At 42.2% G+C, this 16,571-nt stretch overlaps 1 protein-coding gene across 9 annotated transcripts in view; it reads left to right on the top strand.

Moving 5' to 3' along the window:
* ARHGEF9 (Cdc42 guanine nucleotide exchange factor 9) overlaps positions 1 to 16,571 on the top strand; it is a 570,152-nt gene that overhangs the window by 258,100 nt on the left and 295,481 nt on the right. For 2 of the 9 annotated variants that reach the window (XM_070605601.1, XM_070605607.1), the window contains exon 2: positions 13,944 to 14,103. The exons of the other annotated variants lie outside the window; for them this stretch is intronic. The gene's annotated coding sequence lies outside the window, so the exon portion shown is untranslated. The remainder of the gene's footprint in view (positions 1 to 13,943; positions 14,104 to 16,571) is intronic. 9 annotated transcript variants of the gene reach the window in all.

Raw genomic sequence — 16,571 nt, 5'->3', positions numbered from 1 at the left:
TGGTCTATAGGGCATTGACTGACTCATGTACCAGGTCTGACACACTCCCAAAGGTTGCAAACTTTTTGACTGACACATGGATTCCAGCCTTAGCCCAGAAGCATGCTGCCACATTGAGTCACCAAATGTCTATGGCAATCATAGTGTAGGCTCAAGTTGCCAGCTATTAAGGGCTATCTGATTGTGTTGTTTTCCCTACCACCCCTACCAACAGGATGAGGGAAAGAAGGGAGGAATGAGGTAGAAAGCAGTTTTAAACGCATCTTTAGGGCTTACCCCAAAGGGCCTGAATTTGGAAGATATGATATAGAACCCCTCCCTACCATCTTCTGAGCCTACCTAACAAATATGGACTCCTGTCACTATCTTTGGGTGTTAATAGGCTGACCTCTGGTGCCATTGGGTACGCCCAGGGCATCAGAAATGAAAAGAGCAGTGGCAGCAGTATTAATTGAGCCTTGGAATACGTGGTCATGTTGCTGATGCATCTTAGGTCTGGGAGTAGGAATAAGTGGGTAGCATGAGAATAGTTTCACACACTTAATGCCACGGATCAGCTAGCATGTACTCGGTCCTTTTCTGGGTGTGATAGATTAATAAGAAAAAAGTCTCACTCCTGACCTCCAGGGCACTCCCTCCACGGGAGTCTGACTCTAAAGGGACAGCTCAGGGTAGCAGGGAAGGTTCTGAGCTGCAAGCAACAGAAATCAACTCAGATTTAGCCAATCAAAAAATAAATCAAAGGATATTGGGGAGCTTATAGAATTCCTGGGAAAGCTAGAGAACTTGACTTAGGGTTATACAGCCAAGAACAGTGTCCTAAAATCATGCCACATGATTTGTCTGTTAAGGAAACTATGACATCTGCCGCAACTAGGCACTAAATGCTATTATCTGTATCAACAACACTACTAGCACTGGACACTGATACCCCTCTAGGTGCCATTTTGACTCATGAACTCATTTTTGGTACTATACCACCACTACTACTCATGGTTACTGCTTCCTCGCCTCCAGAGTTCCAGAGTTAAAGTCTGGTGGGTGTGTCTGAATGACTGAGCCTAGATCATTCTGGCCAGAAGGGAAGATAGGAAAGCCATTATCTGCTATTTTTGGTTTCTCTGGTGGAAAATTGGCTCTGCTTCCTGCTAAGCTTCATCAAGAGAAAAATTCTACAAACATAAGAAGGAAGTTCAGATTTTGGTTGGCCAAAAGTGACAGATGGCTTCCATGCCAACATCACAGAAGGGATGCAGTTAAAAGTCAAGGCAGTCATTTTCAAACTGTAGTTTGCAACCCATTAGTGGCTAATGAAATCATTTTAATGGTTGCAACTAGCACTTCAAAAAGTGAAAGTGACTGAATAGAATAGAAAATATCAGAGTTCCTCATATGTGGTAAGGCCAAGGCCAAATACTGGTCTCAGAAAGAAACTTTTATTTGGGTTTTCTTCTATTAGGTTGAACCATAATAAGATCACCAGCATCTGATTTTTTCTGACTTGCCCGAAAAAATAGCAATTTCATATGATTCAGCCTAATAAATCGGCATCTACAGTATATTAATTTTTATGATTTTCAATAAGGAAGTTTGAAAGTCACTGGGCTAAGGGATGGAACTAGATTACCTTTATTGCACCTAGTATTGGGAATAGGAGAAGTCTAAGATGCCTGGGTACTTAGTGATATATTTCCAGTTGGAAGTGCCATGACAACTTTGACAAGTGGGAAGGCCCTAGGGAGCAAGTGGGTGTGCTGGAGGAAAGAGAACTTGGGCTGATCCTTTTGAATGGCAAAGTCTGACTAATGGTGGAGGAGAGGCAGGGGCAGGGGCAGGGGTATGCCAGTAGAGGATGGCAACTAGCTTGAGCCAGGACTCCATGGTGAGCGTGAGCCTAGAGTGGCGGTAGTGGTCTGAGGGTTGTGAGGAGGGACAAATTCGACCTCTCTATGTCATTCTCCTTGGGACCAAGAGTAGCAAGACCAGGCCAGGTTTTCCTCTTTGGCTTAGATATGTATAAGTGTGCAACGTTGCTTAGGAGATTTCTCAAGTTTTAGAATCCCAGGGCTTGGAGGACTTCTTTGAGGCTATTTAGTAACTCCCCTGCCTCCAGACAGGCCTAACTTAACTTCTCCCAGACAAATGAAAATCTTCTGTTTTTAAAGCTCTGCAGAGAGAAATATTAATAACTTTGGTTGGAAAGTTCTTCCTCTTGTCTCATCCAACCTTGTATTATAATTCATGTCCTTGTCTTAGTGTCTACAAGGGACAGTACATCTTTAAGGAATGGGGCTGTGTGCTTATTCTCCCTGCATAAATGTGAATCAAATCTATTGAATTTTCTCTGAGGCCAGAACCAGGGCCAAAGGGTAGAAATTATAGGCAGGCTAATGATTATTCAAAAGAATAATGAACTTGTGAAAGGCTTAGGGGTGATCACAAAAGGAACTCTTTAAGAGACATGTGTTCCCTGTTTCTAAAAGGGCTCCAGTAGAATATGAGTGGGATTTGTAGTGGTGATACTTGTATGATGGCGGTTAGTGGAGGACCCCGAAGTCCTTTTGCCCTTGGTTTTCTGCAGATTTCATTCCCTTCTCCCCCTCCCCCCCATGACTTCTGTACCTCCAACTCCCTGAGGTCACCTCAGCCCCTGTCAGGGCAGACGGGAAACATCCATCTGTAGTCAACAGATTGGGGCTAGCCATGAGAACAGAGCCTGAGTCCAACAGTCTCTAGAGCCTCTGCTTTGTCCATGTTCACGGAGTAGCAATGGTCAAGATAGCTCACAATTGTGTACTTCTTGCAAGTTTACAAATTGTTCTATCAAAATCATTAGGGGTCATTCTTATTATAAGTTACTTGATCTGCACAAATGAAGTTTGGAGGTACATAGAGAAGGTATCATTTTGACCATTTTCCAGATGAAGTAAATGAGGTTCAGCAGGATTGGATACTGCCCAAGAGCCAGGATTCCAAACCAGGGTTTCTGATTCCAAATCTAGTACTCTTTTCCTTACACATATCACCCATTTCTCCTACTATAAGTGAAGGAGTTAACTAACTTAGTGTTGTTCCAAATAATCAGGACTAGGAGACAGAAATTATAGGAAGACAGATGTCAACTTACAAACAAAAAGAAGGTCCTAGCCAAGGGGATTGGCCATAGAGGGCTGCTTCGAGAATGAGTGGGCTCCCCAACAGCAGGGATTAAAGACTGGAAGATCGCTTGCTGGGAATGTTGAAGAGAGAATCCAAATCTGGAAGGGAGCTGAGGATAGAAGCCTTCGGAAGCTGCCATTGACAGGCCTTCTGAGTCACCCAGCTGTTCCTGTAATTGCCCTTTTCCCAGCAAGCCTGGCTCTACAATAGCTGCTGAGCACTTCAAGTCTCCCAGAGACAGAGGCTAAATTTCTCTTTGTTTCCCTGAATTCAGTTCAGCCAGTTAACTTCACAAATGAGTGAGTGGTTTTCTATGCCTTGTTCTCTAAACTGAAACATGTGTTTCTACTCAGTCTCTCTTCTAAGAGCAACACCCTTGGCTCCACAGCCCTTGTCTGACACCTTTTTGTTTCCCTTTATTCTGCTCATTCCCATTGAGACTTTGCCTGTGGAATGGAGCTGGTATAAAGTATTATTCTCATCTCCTCCTGTTGTTTCCTCTTTGCTCCCTTTACTATGGCACTACCTCCCCACTTCTAGCTCCAATTCTCTCTACCCCTTCCCCAAACCAGCCTGGACCACTACAACATGGCCTCAGGTTTTCCCAAATAGTAATTTCCTCTTCAGCACATTCCCACCCTTCTCCCACCCTTCCACTCTGACTTTCAGGCTCCCCTAGTATCCTCACATTATCCACCTGAGGTGATTAGGTAAGAACTCTAAAATTTTACATGGGAAAACTGAGGCCCCAAGGAGCTAAGATGAGCCAGTTCCTCAGAATGCAAGTTGGCAAACTTTTTCCATAAAGGGCTGGATTGCAAATATTTTAGGCTTTGAGGGCCACTGTGGTCTCTATCATATATTCTTCTTTTTTATTTTACAACCCTTTAAAAAGTAAAAAATCATTCTTAGCTTGTAGGCTTCTCAAAAATAGGTCCCTGGCTGGATTTGGACTAAAGTTGGTAATTTGCTGACATCTGCTGTAGAGGATTCTGCCAGTCTAGCATTCAACAACCTTCATTGTCAAGAAATTCTCCTCAGCATCTAACTCTTGTCCCTCTTGGTGTAGTTTAAGGCCATTTACCTTTGGTAAAAATTTTCTGTAAAAAGTTTGCTGTTGTTGTTGTTTCCCAAAGTGCTCATCCCCTTCTGCTCTTGCCCGTTTCCCAGAATTTTGTACTACCTTCCTTCCCCACCCCCCAAAGCAACATACCTTGATTCCTTCCTCACTTTTCCCTCTCCCCTCCACCTACAAAACAATTTCTGAGAAAACCGAACTATAAGGGATTAGAAAGTGAACTGGAGAGTGAATCTTGGGAGTCACATAGTCTAAGTTTTGTTCAGTCTGTTCCTTGAGTTCCGTTAGGCTCTGAACCTGTGGATGGCAATGAGATGGTTTCCCCGACTGAACTCTAAGCCTCCTTGCTGTTAGGTCCCCAGGATCTTTCCATGACATTCTTTGTTTTCAGGCTTCTCTCCTTTATCGGTTAATTTCTTACCACCAAGGCTGTCAGAGAAGAACAGCATCCTTTTCCTCTGTGTTCCCCACCTTTTTGTCTTTTGAAATAAAGATACAAACTCCACTGATTTTTGGGGGAGGTTGTTCAAAAGTAAGTAAACTCATATGTGTTAAGTGTCTACTATGTATTAAGCACTGTACTAGACACCTCTCCACTTATCAACTTATAGAATCATCACAAAAAATCATTATTATCTTGATTTTCTACATGCTGAAACTGAGGCTCAGAGAGGCAGAGAGATTTACCTGGGGTCACATAGCTAGCCAGTGATAGAACTGGAAATTTTTCCCCCTGCTGTTAGGTTGAACCATATGAAATTGCTGTCTTTGATGGTCAACAATGGTCTAATATTGGCAATTTTGTATGGTTCAACCTAATAGAAAGTAAACTCCATGAGGCCAGAAATGTTTTTCTGGGTTTTTTTTCCACTTTTATGGCTCCATAGCCTTGGCTAGTACTTGACTTATAGTAGGGGCTCAATATGTATTTGTTGAATGAATGAATTAAAGGTATGTTTTTTTTTTTTAAAGTCCACACGATTTTCCCTATAGTGATGTTTCCCAAACTTCAGTCATTTTTGAACATCTTCAAAATTTTTGCCATATCCACATACCTATGTACCTTTGAAAATTATCTATTGGGTGCTGGTCATACCTCAGTGGAGTGTGTGTCATCCTTTGGACACTGCTGCTGCCCTTAACAACCTCCTGGCTACAGGGAGGAGCAGAAGTTAATAAATGTAGCACAACAAAAAACAGTACCAGTGTTATTAACAGGTCTAGGATACAAGCGGTTCTAAGAGCAAAAGAAGACACATCTATTCAAGAAAAAAATGAAAATTCAGTAAGAAAGGTGAGAGTCTGTGGTATGTGAACCAAGACTGTTCACTCCCTTCTCCCTCTCAGCTCAGAGAGGCAGAGACTCCACTCTGTTCCTACAGCCAAGAATAGTGGGCTCCCTCTTTTCCCAGCTCCTAGTTGGAAGGCTTTCTTCTCAAGAGGATGTCAGCATTTGTCATCCTGCCCCCAGCTATCTGTTGCTGAAGCTAAGTCCCAGGTCAAGTGTGGTTGAGAGGTGGGGCTTCCTCTTGCCATCCAGTGTCTACTTGTGGAGAAGACTGGGGCACTCATGGGTCACCTGGTCCCAGCTCTTGAGGCTGTGATTCCACACCAGCAGAGGCAAGTTGAGTGAACCATAGACTGCTGCCCTCCCCTGACCAAGTACTTATCTCGTAGGGTGGAGGTGTCACTTAGGCAGAAGCTTGCCATTGTCCCCTCCTCCAGCTCCAGAGCCCTGACTCAGAAATTGTGCCAGTAAGAGAAGAATGCCCTAAGTAGAGAGCTCCTAATTTCTTCCCAAAGGAACTATTGTCATTTACAAGAAAGCATGGAGAAGTTCAAAACTGAGGGCACTCTCAAGAACAGTGGAGGTTGTGGTAAAAAGCATTTGTAGGAGATTCAAGATATAAGCTAAACAGTAAGCCATCTAGTTTACAAAAAACAGCTAGGAGAAGAGGTTGTGGAGAAAAAGGAACCCTCATACACTGTTGGTGGGAATGCAAACTGGTACAACCACTATGGAAAACAGTATGGAGATTTCTCAAAAAGTTAAAAATAGAAATACCCTATGACCCAGCCATCCCATTACTGGGTATCTATCCTAAGAACCTGATATCAGAAATCTCAAGAGTCCGTTGCACCCCTATGTTCATCGCAGCATTATTTACAATAGCCAAGATGTGGAACCAGCCTACATGCCCAGAAACTGATGATTGGATAAAGAAGATGTGGTATATATACACAATGGAATACTACTCAGCCATAAAAAAAGACAAAATTGGCCCATTCACAACAACGTGGATGGACCTCGAGGGTATTATGTTAAGCGAAATAAGCCAGTCAGACAAAGACGAACTCTATATGACTCCACTCATAGGTGGAATTTAGTATATTGATATGGAGATCTGATCGGTGGTTACCAGGGAAAAGGGGGGGTGGGGGGAGGGCACAGAGGGGGAAGTGGTGTACCCACAACATGACTAACAAAAATGTACAACTGAAATCTCACAAGGTTGTAATCTATCATAACATTAATAAAAAAAAAAAAAAACAGCTAGGAGAAGTCCTCTGGAGTCAGAACAGGTATCAAACACTGACCTCAGAAACCATTTCTTCAAAGGAGCCACAATTTCACTGGATTAGTTTGTAGAACAATTTCTGCCCCAGGACATTGTTAAAAACAATTCAGCAATCAGTCAGCTGTTAAACATGTGGGCAATTCACAAATATGTGGCAATTAAACTACACACCTAAATAAACAATTGGCCAAAGAAAAAATCAAAAGAGAAATTAGAAAATATTTTGAGATGGAAGAAAATGAAGACATAACATATCAAAACTTATGGGATGCAGTCCTTAGATGGAAATTTATAGTTGCAAAATTCCTATATTAAGAAAGAAGAAAGATGTCAAATAAATAACCTAACCTTCTACTTTAAAACACTAAAAAGAACAAACTGAACCTCAAGCAAGGGATATGGAGGCAATAAAAGTTAGAGTGGAAATTAATGAAATAGACGATAGAAAACCAATACGGAAAATCAATGAAGCCAAAACCTGGTACTTTGAAAAGATCAACAAAAGTGACAAGACTTTAGCTAGAGTGACCAAGATAAAAAGCGGGAAGTCTCAAATTACTAGAATCAGAATTAAAAGAGGAGTTTGGAGTGTTTATGGAAGATGGCAGTGTAGGAAGATCCTGAGCTCACCTCCTCCCATGGATACAACAAACCTACAACCACATGTGGGATAATTTTTCTCTGAGAGAGATCTGGAAACTAGGCGAAAAGAACCTTCACAATATGGGACAACACAGAGAGGGATGGAGGAGGCAGATACAGTTCTGCTGAGGAAAAAAATCACACCCTAGCTGTGGCACTTCACGTTTTGCAGTGATCTCAACGGTACAGAGCTTTTCCTGGAGGAGTGAGGGATTTGAACTCTACATTAGGTACCCCTGCCCCTAGACCCAGCACAAGAGAGATGAGACCCCCATCACACCTGGCTTTGAAAACCAATGGGATATATGCCCAGGAAAGCTATAGAACTTCAGGGAAGGGAAAACCTGCTCTTCAAGGGCCCAAGCACAGACTCACTTGACCTAAAAATCAGCACAAAAACACCAGATAGAAAAGTGCATAGTCTACTGGTAAAAGAGACTCAATTACTAAGCTTAGAGCACCTCCCAGAAAAGTGATGTGGCTGGGCAACCCCTCCACAAGGGACTGAGACACTGGCAGCAGCTATTTTTGTGATGTAGCTCAACTGTGCTGATGTAGACTCTGTCAGGAACCATATTGGAATCCTTCCTCCAGCTTGTTAGCATGAGGGCCTGTAGCACTTGAGGCAAACTGTGCACAGCCAGGCAGTACAGGCAGCCCATGCCAGGGACCTGCCTCATCCACCAGCAAGCCTGCAGCAGACTTGGGCCACTGGGCCTCACAACTACCCAGACAGGGGATCTGTCCCACCCACCAATGCACACGAAATAGTTGCATGCTGCCATGCCAGGGGACTGGCTGCCCACCATTGTGCCTGAGGCAGTTGTGAACCATCGGGCCACACAGCCAGCCTGCACCAGAGGCTTGCCTCTGAGAATGAGCTAGCAACAGCTGCTCAACCAGGCCATACACTCAGCTGTACTGGGGGGTGCCCCACCCACCAGTCAACCAGCAGCAGTTGACAGCCAGACAACCAGCTGTACCAGGGTAGCAGGGTCTGCCCTGCCCACCAGTGAGGTAGCAACAGTCACATACTGCTGGGTCTTGCAGTAAGCTACACAGGGTCCTGCCTCACCCACCAATGCACCTGAGGCAGTCAAGTACTACAGGGCCATGCAGCCAGCCAATGCCTGCCCCACCCAATAGCTCACTCATAGCAGTCTCACAAGGCTGGCCTCACAATCAGCTGGTCTAGGGACCGGCCCAACCTACCTGCATGCCTGCAGCAATTGCAGCCCTGTAACAACTGAAGGGCACATGCAGCCCACACAGGGGATACCCCTTGTGTATTTGGCAAGGGTGATGAGAGGAGAGCACACTGCTGGGCCCCATAAGACATTTCCTACATAAGACCACTTTTCCAAGATTGGAACATGTAGCTGAACTACTTAATACATAGAAATAAGCACAGAGAACTAGGCAAAATGGGGAGACAGAGGAATATTTTCCACATACAACAATAGGACCAATCGTCAGAAGAAGAACTAAATAAAACAGAGATAAACAATATCTACCTGATAAACACTACAAAGTAATGATCATAAGAATGCTCACAGAACTCAGGAGAAATATAGATGAACACAGTGAGAACTTAGCAAAGAGTTAGAAAATATAGAAGAGAACCAATCAGAAATGAAGAATACAACAATTTAAATGAAAAAAATTCACTAGAGGGAATCAACAGCGGAGTAGATGACGCAGAAGAATGTATCAGCAATCTAGATGAAAGAGTAGAGGAAATTGCCCAAGCTGAACAGAAAAAAGAAAAAAGAATTTAAAAGAATAGGACAGTTTAAAGGACATCTGGGACAACATCAAACATACTAACATTCATATTATAGATGTCCCAGAAGGAGAAGAGAGAGACAAAGGGGCAGAGAACTTATTTGAAGATATAACAGCTGAAAACTTCCTTAACCTGGGTAAGGAAACAGACATCCAGGTATAGGAAATACAGAGTGTACCAAACAAGATGAACACAAAAAGGCCTGCACCAAGACACATTATAATTAAAATGTCAAGAATTAAAGATAAAATATTAAAAGCTGCAACAGAAAAGCAACAAGTTACATACAAGGGAAACCCCATAAGGCTATCCGCTGACTTTTCAGCAGACACTAATTTACAGGCTGGAAGGGACTGGCATGATACATTCAAAGTGCTGAAAGGAAAAAACCTACGAACAAGAATATTTTATCGAGCAAGGTTGTTATTCATACTGGAAGGAGATAAAAAGAGTTTTCCAGACAAGGAAAAAATAACCACTTAACCGCTTAACTGACCTTACAAGAAATGTTAGAGGGACTTCTTTAAGTGGAAAAGAAAAGGACGCAAATAGAAATAAGAAAATTATAAAGAGAAAATATCACTGGTAAAGGCAAATGTATAATAAAGGTAGTGGATCAACTACTTTTATAAAGCTAGCATGAGGTTCAAAAGACAAAAGTTCTAAAATCATCTATATCAACAATAAAAGGTTAAAGGATACACATGATTAACAGAGGTAAAATATGTCAAAACATTAAATGTGGGGAGGGGGAGTAAAAATGTATGGGTTTTAGTATGAGGTCGAACTTTAGAGAGCATCAACTTAATATAAATAGATATATACATATGTTGTTATATATGAACCTCATGGTAACTACAAACTGAAAACCTATAGTAAATACCCAAAAAATAAAGAGAAAGGAACCCAAACACAACATTAAAGAAAGTCATCAAGTCACGAGGAAAGAAAACAAGAGAAGAAGAAAGGAATAGGGAAGAACTACAAAAGCATCTGGAAAAAAAGTAACAAAATGGCAATAAGTACATATTTATCAATACTTACTTTAAGTGTAAATGGACTAAATGCTCCGATCAAAAGACATAGGGTGGATGGATGGATAAAAAAAACAAGACCCCTATATACTGCATAGAAGAGAACAAATTTCATATCTAAGTACACTCACAGACTGAAAGTGAAGGGATGAAAAAGATATTCCATGCAAATGGCAATGAAGAGAAAGCTGGAGTAGCAACACATATCAGACAAAATAGACGTAAAACAAAAACTGTAACAAGACACAGAAAATGGCACTACATAATGATAAAATGAACAGGCGAACAAGAGAATATAACACTTGCAAATATCTATCTGCCCAACATAGGAGCACCTAAATACATAATGCAAATATTAACAGACATAAAAGGTGAAATAGACGGCAACACAATAATAGTAGGGGGCTTTAACATCTCACTTACATCAATGGATAGTTCATCCAGACAAAATTCAATTAAGGAAACGTTGGCCTTAAATGACACATCACACAAGATGGACTTAATAGATATATACAGAACATTCCATCCAAAAACAGTAGAATACACATTCTCTTCTAATGCACATGGAACATTCTCTAGGATAGATCACATATTACGCTACAATATAAGTCTAAATAAATTTAAGAAGATTGGAATAATATCAAGCATCTTTTCTGACCGTAGCAGTATGAAACTAGAAATCAACTACAAGAAGAAAGCTAGAAAAGCTGCAAACATGCGGAGATTAAACAAAATGCTAATGAACAACTATTGGGTCAGTGAAGAAATCAAAGGAGAAATTTAAAAATACTTGGAGACAAGTGAAAATGAAAATATGACATACCAAAATCTATGGGATACTTCAAAAGCCATACTAAGAGAGAAATTTATAGCAGTACAGGCCTACCTCAACAAACAAGAAAAATATCAAATAAACAAATCTAACAGTGAACCTAAAGGAACTGGAAGAAGAAAAACAAAGTGCAAAATCAGTAGAAGAAAGGAAATAATAAAAATCAACGTGGAGATCGATGAAATAGAGACTAAAAGACAACAGAAAAAAATCAATGAAACTAAGAGCTGGTTCTTTGAAAAGATAAAATTGACAAACCCTCAGGTAGACTCACTAAGAAAAACAGAGAGAAGACTCAAATAAACAAAATCAGAAACTAAAGAGGAGAAAGTCCAGCAGATAACACAGAAATGCAAAGGATTCTAAGAGAACAATATGAAAAACTATATGTCAAAGAATTGGATAATCTAGAAGAAATGAATAATTTCTTAGAATCATACAACATTCAAAAACTAAATCAAGAAGAAGTAGAGAATTTGAAAAGACTGCTCACTAGTAAGGAGATTGAAACAGTAATCAAAAACCTCCCCCAAAACAAAAGTCCAGGACCAGATGGCTTTTTTAGTGTATTGCCTTGATCAACTCTGAAATTCCTTGAATTCACCAAACCATCCAGCTTGACTTGCCAGTAGACTCACTTAGGAAGTATGCTTGGAGGCCACATGCTGACCCAGCTGGCTCCTTCTTGTCAAGGAACTGTCAGCTCAAATGTCACCTCCTCAGAGAGGCCTTTCATGACCCTCTAGCACCCCTCTCATCCCTAGTGGCTGACAGAGACACTCAACTCTAGCTGAAATTATCTTGTTACTTACTTCCATGTTTAACATCTGTCTCTTTCTACTGGAATATCAGCTCCATCAGGCTAGGGACTTTGTCATGTTCACTGCTTTATCTCCAGCAACTAGCATAATGCCTAACACCTAGGAAATATCCAACAAAGATGTTTTTAGTGAATTGAAGAATGGCTAGAATATCAAATTTTTCAGGGTTCGGCTAAAGCAGTACTAGCAGGGAGATTTATAGTACTAAATGCCTATATTATATAAAAGAAGAAAGGTCTCATGTTAATGACCTTACCTTCCATGTTAAGAAACTAGAAAAAGAAGAGCAAATTAAACCCAAAGTAAGCAGAAGAAAGGAAATAATAAAGATGAGAGTAGAGATCAATAAAATAGAAAATAAAAAAACACTAGAGAAAAATCAATGAAAACGAAAGCTGTTTTTCACTAGAAGATGAGTAATATTCTGATTACCCAATTTCAGTGTGGGTTTCCCCACACATCCAAGCTATTCTGCAACAATAGCTGGGTGTCCTACAGTTCAATCCAATTCTGACAATATCTACCTGGAGATAGCATCACATCCAACAGGCTAAGGGCTCAGGCCTGCAAGACTTCTCTCCACCTCCACTTCGGACACCAGTCACAAGCTCAGGTTATCACCTGTGCTTCTTACCAACCACCTATAGATTGGAAGTCCCAAAGATGCCACCTCCTTAGGTTCTATCAAGTTGCTAGGGTGGCTCACAGAACTCAAAGAAACATTTTACTTAATAGATTACTGATTTACTTTAAAATGACATAACTCAGGAACAGCCAGATGGAAGAGATACATAGAGCAAGGTATGGGGAAAGAGCATGGAAGCCCCCATGCCTCTCCAAGTGCACCACTCCCTAAATCTCCGCATGTTCACCAACCCATAAACTCTCTGAACCCCATTCTCTTGTGTTTTTATAGAGGCTAAATTACATAGACATGATTGATTAAATCATTGGCCATTGGTGCTTGATTCAACCTCCATCTCCTCTCCTCTCCCCAAGTTCCAACTCTCTAATTACAGGGTTGGTTCTCTTGGCAACCAAAAGTCACGTCATTAACATAACAAAAGACACTTTACTTGCTCTCATCACTTAGGAAATTTCAAGGGTTTTAGGAGCTCTGAGCCAGAAATGGGAAGAAGACCAAATATATACTTATTGTTATTAATCACAATATCGCAATCAATAACATTAATTAGCCTCTAGCCATAATGGCCAGGAGAAAAGAAACAAGACAGAAATTACCAATATCAGAAGTGAGAGAGTTAGCTTGCCCAAGGTCATACTTAGAGCCAGGATTTGAACTAGATCTGTTTGATGCCAGAACCTGTGTTCTTTAATCACAATCCACACTGCTCCTCTAAGTATGGCAGTGTCTGGCACATCATACCACTCAATTAGCAATTCCTTGGATTATGTTTTACTTTCTTTATCAGCAGCTACCATTTATTGAATGCTTGCTGACAAATAAAAATGGCAAGCAATAGGATATATTGGAGTATATGAGGAAGCCATTTGGTATAAACCTAATTCGGCCTGAGTTCTTTTTTTTTCCTCCTAAAGGGCCTGACTGACTATTGAGCACGCATTGCATATCTGCTTAGACATTTCCTATGGCCAGAACAAAGGCCCTTGAGATAAAGGTGCAACTTTCCCCCACATTAGCATTTCCTTAGGGATAAGCATTTTTCCTTAGGCTAGGAATTGATTGCTGCACTCACCTCCCAGCTCACCTGTGACCACCCAGCTGGAGACAACAGACTGCCACCCTGCTGTGTTCACAGAGACAGCAGACCTACCTGCTATTTCCATCAATCGCTGTGCCGACAGAGCAGTCTCGCGACTATTGTAAAAGGGACATTTCAATCCTATGTGAAACATCCTCTTTGAGGGTATATAACCACCCTTATATCCCCACTTCTTTGGAGTGCTCTGTTCCTTTGTGGAAAGACTCTCCCGGGTTATAATCCTCAGATTTAAGCTCAGAATAAACTCACCCAAATTTTCATTTATAGATTGGATATGGATTATTTTCGTCGACAGTTCTTGGCGTAGTCGCGGCAGGATTTCAGAAACACCCACCGGAGGCCACCTGGAATCTACACTGAACCGGCATTCGGTACCAATAAGGGCCCATTGAGCCCCCCGGATCACTGCATTCTTCAGGTGACCTTGGTGAGTTCTCCTGAAACCCGGACCTCCTTATTTTAAGTCGATGGTCCAAGAGTTTATATGAGCTGGGTAAGGTCTTAAGACTAGAGGTTTTGAGGGGTACTGGTACAGTTCCTAGGTGGAGAAAAACCTAGAGAGAATTCCTAAGCCTCAGGGGCTTAGAGGAGCTTGGAGTGAGCTGGGTTGGTTGTCCTTTTAATTTGGCTTTGAATTGGAAAGAATTGTATTTATAAAGTCTGAACAAACTGCTTGATAGAGAAATGAGAGACTGAATGTCTTCAGCTCCGAAGAAAAGGGACACTTGCTCCTCCCGGCCTTTACCAAAAGGTGCCCTTAGGTGACTAAGGACCTCAACGGGAGTGTCAGAGGATCAATCCTCGCGATGTGCAGCGGTCCCATAGGGAACTCCACTCATTCACGGTAATTAATTACAGGCTCGTCCGGGGACGCGCACATAAGGGCTGGTCACCTGCGCTCCGAGCTCCCACGGCAGTATTAGGCGGCCGGAGGGAAAAACCGAGGCACGTAAGAGAGTGTTTACGACCTTTCTATGGGGAGTAACACTCACAAGCAGCACACTTCTGACCCACTACACTGTCCTTAGAAGTTGTTCAGACTTTATCAAAAAAAAAAACAGACAAGCAAAAAGAAAATGGGAAAACCGTGCTTTTTAAAGCCGGCCAGCTCCCGGATGGACGACCTCCCAATGGAACTCCAGCTGGTTTGCTGTGTGGAAACAATGCTTGCAAGTATCTAACAAAATGGGAAGGATTAACTAAGAATGACTTAAGTGGCCAAAGTGGGGAACGTTCGATATCTCAAAGCTACTGTATTTGCGCGCACAAGTAGAAAGAGCCGGCTCTAAAACTAAAGCAAAAGAATGGGAAGCTTATTATGATTGGCATTTAGAGGCTTCAAAACGTAATAATGATAAAGTGAATTCTTTACAGGAGACTAACCATAAATTGGCAGAGACTGTATCTGAATTTAAAAAGGATAAGAATTCAGAAACCATCCCACCCCGTTTATCCCTTCCATCTCCTCTGCAGCTGCCTTTGGAATCTCAGATCTCATCTCCTTCTTTTCTAAAGAGCTCTATTCCTTCTATTAAAGTAAGCGCTTACAAAAAGTTTTTCTGAATAGAACCAACCCAAATATCTTCATCTCTCTTAGAGTTACAATGGCCATTTTCGCCTCCTTTTTAGCTTTGCAACCGGGAAACAAAGAAATCTTTAAGGAGTAAAAGGCTCCACCCTTGGGAGCCCCAACTTTGGGTTTCTGGGCCTGATCACCCCAGCAACCCTAAGTGGGGTGCCCTCTCTTGACAGTTGACTCATTGAGTATTTTAGTCACCGAAATGATGCGGGATCGGTGAGCCGAGGAGTCGAAAGAAAGATTTCTTAGACTCTCAAGATCTGGCAGTAGTGCTCTTTTATTTAGAGAATAGTGTGGAATAGCATGGGGACAGGACCCATGGGCAGGCAGAGCTGGTGTGTGGGGACCAGACCCACGGGCAGGCAGAACTCCTGCTGCTGCCTCTGCATGTGGACAGGACCCATGGGCAGTCAGAGCTCCTGCTGCTGCCGCATGGGGACAGGACCCATGGGCAGTCAGAGCTCCTGCTGCTGCCCTGAGTTGAGGGTTAGGGCTAATTTTATAAGGCATGCATACGTGACTTATTTTTACTGGAAAAAAAAGAAAAGATGATGTAAAAAGTCATTAAATGATTTCAGTGCAGATGGGGTCTGGTTATTGTGCGGTCATATAACTTTAGATACGAATCTGGCCATATAGATCGGCATGCAGGTGAGGATGCCCCGGGCTTCTCTCCCTGGGGCAGTCCTAATTCATACCATAAAAAAAGTCCACTGGGTCATATAGTTTGGCATGTAGGCCAGGTCACCTTGGGCTTCTCTAGCTGGGGCAGCCTTAATCCACATCATAAACCCCCCCTGAACCCATTTGGCCCCGAAATCTTTTGGGGATATGGACGACGGTCAGTCTTCTGTAACTACTTCCGGCTGTACAAGGTCGTAGAGCTGTCCCTAAATGGGGCCATAGGTATAGGTAGGGGGTTCAGCGGACCGGAAGACTGCACCCGTGGAGTCCAAGGCTGACAAGGCATCCAGAGCCTCTGGGGACAAGAGAATCATTTGACGAGTGGTGGTCCAGGAGGTGAAACTTTGTTGACATGCGGAAGACAAACAATGAAACAGACAACAAATTATAATAAGAAATACAAGCAGTATGATTAACCCAATGAATAAGGTTTTGATAGCAGTCCAGAGACCTGGACCTGACCAAGAGTTCAACCAGTCGTTTAGAGATAGGGGAGGGTCAGACATGGACTTAATTTGGTGGCTCATATCAGACAGGAAGCCGGAGATATTTTGATGGTAGTCAGGAATATAGACACAACATTTAGTTTTTATAATGGCACAGGTGCCCCCCTGTGCTGCTGTCAAGACATC

This window comes from Equus przewalskii, chromosome X (assembly GCF_037783145.1).
Source record: "Equus przewalskii isolate Varuska chromosome X, EquPr2, whole genome shotgun sequence".
NCBI lineage: Eukaryota > Metazoa > Chordata > Mammalia > Perissodactyla > Equidae > Equus > Equus przewalskii.
This window is presented reverse-complemented; position numbering and strand designations above follow the sequence as displayed.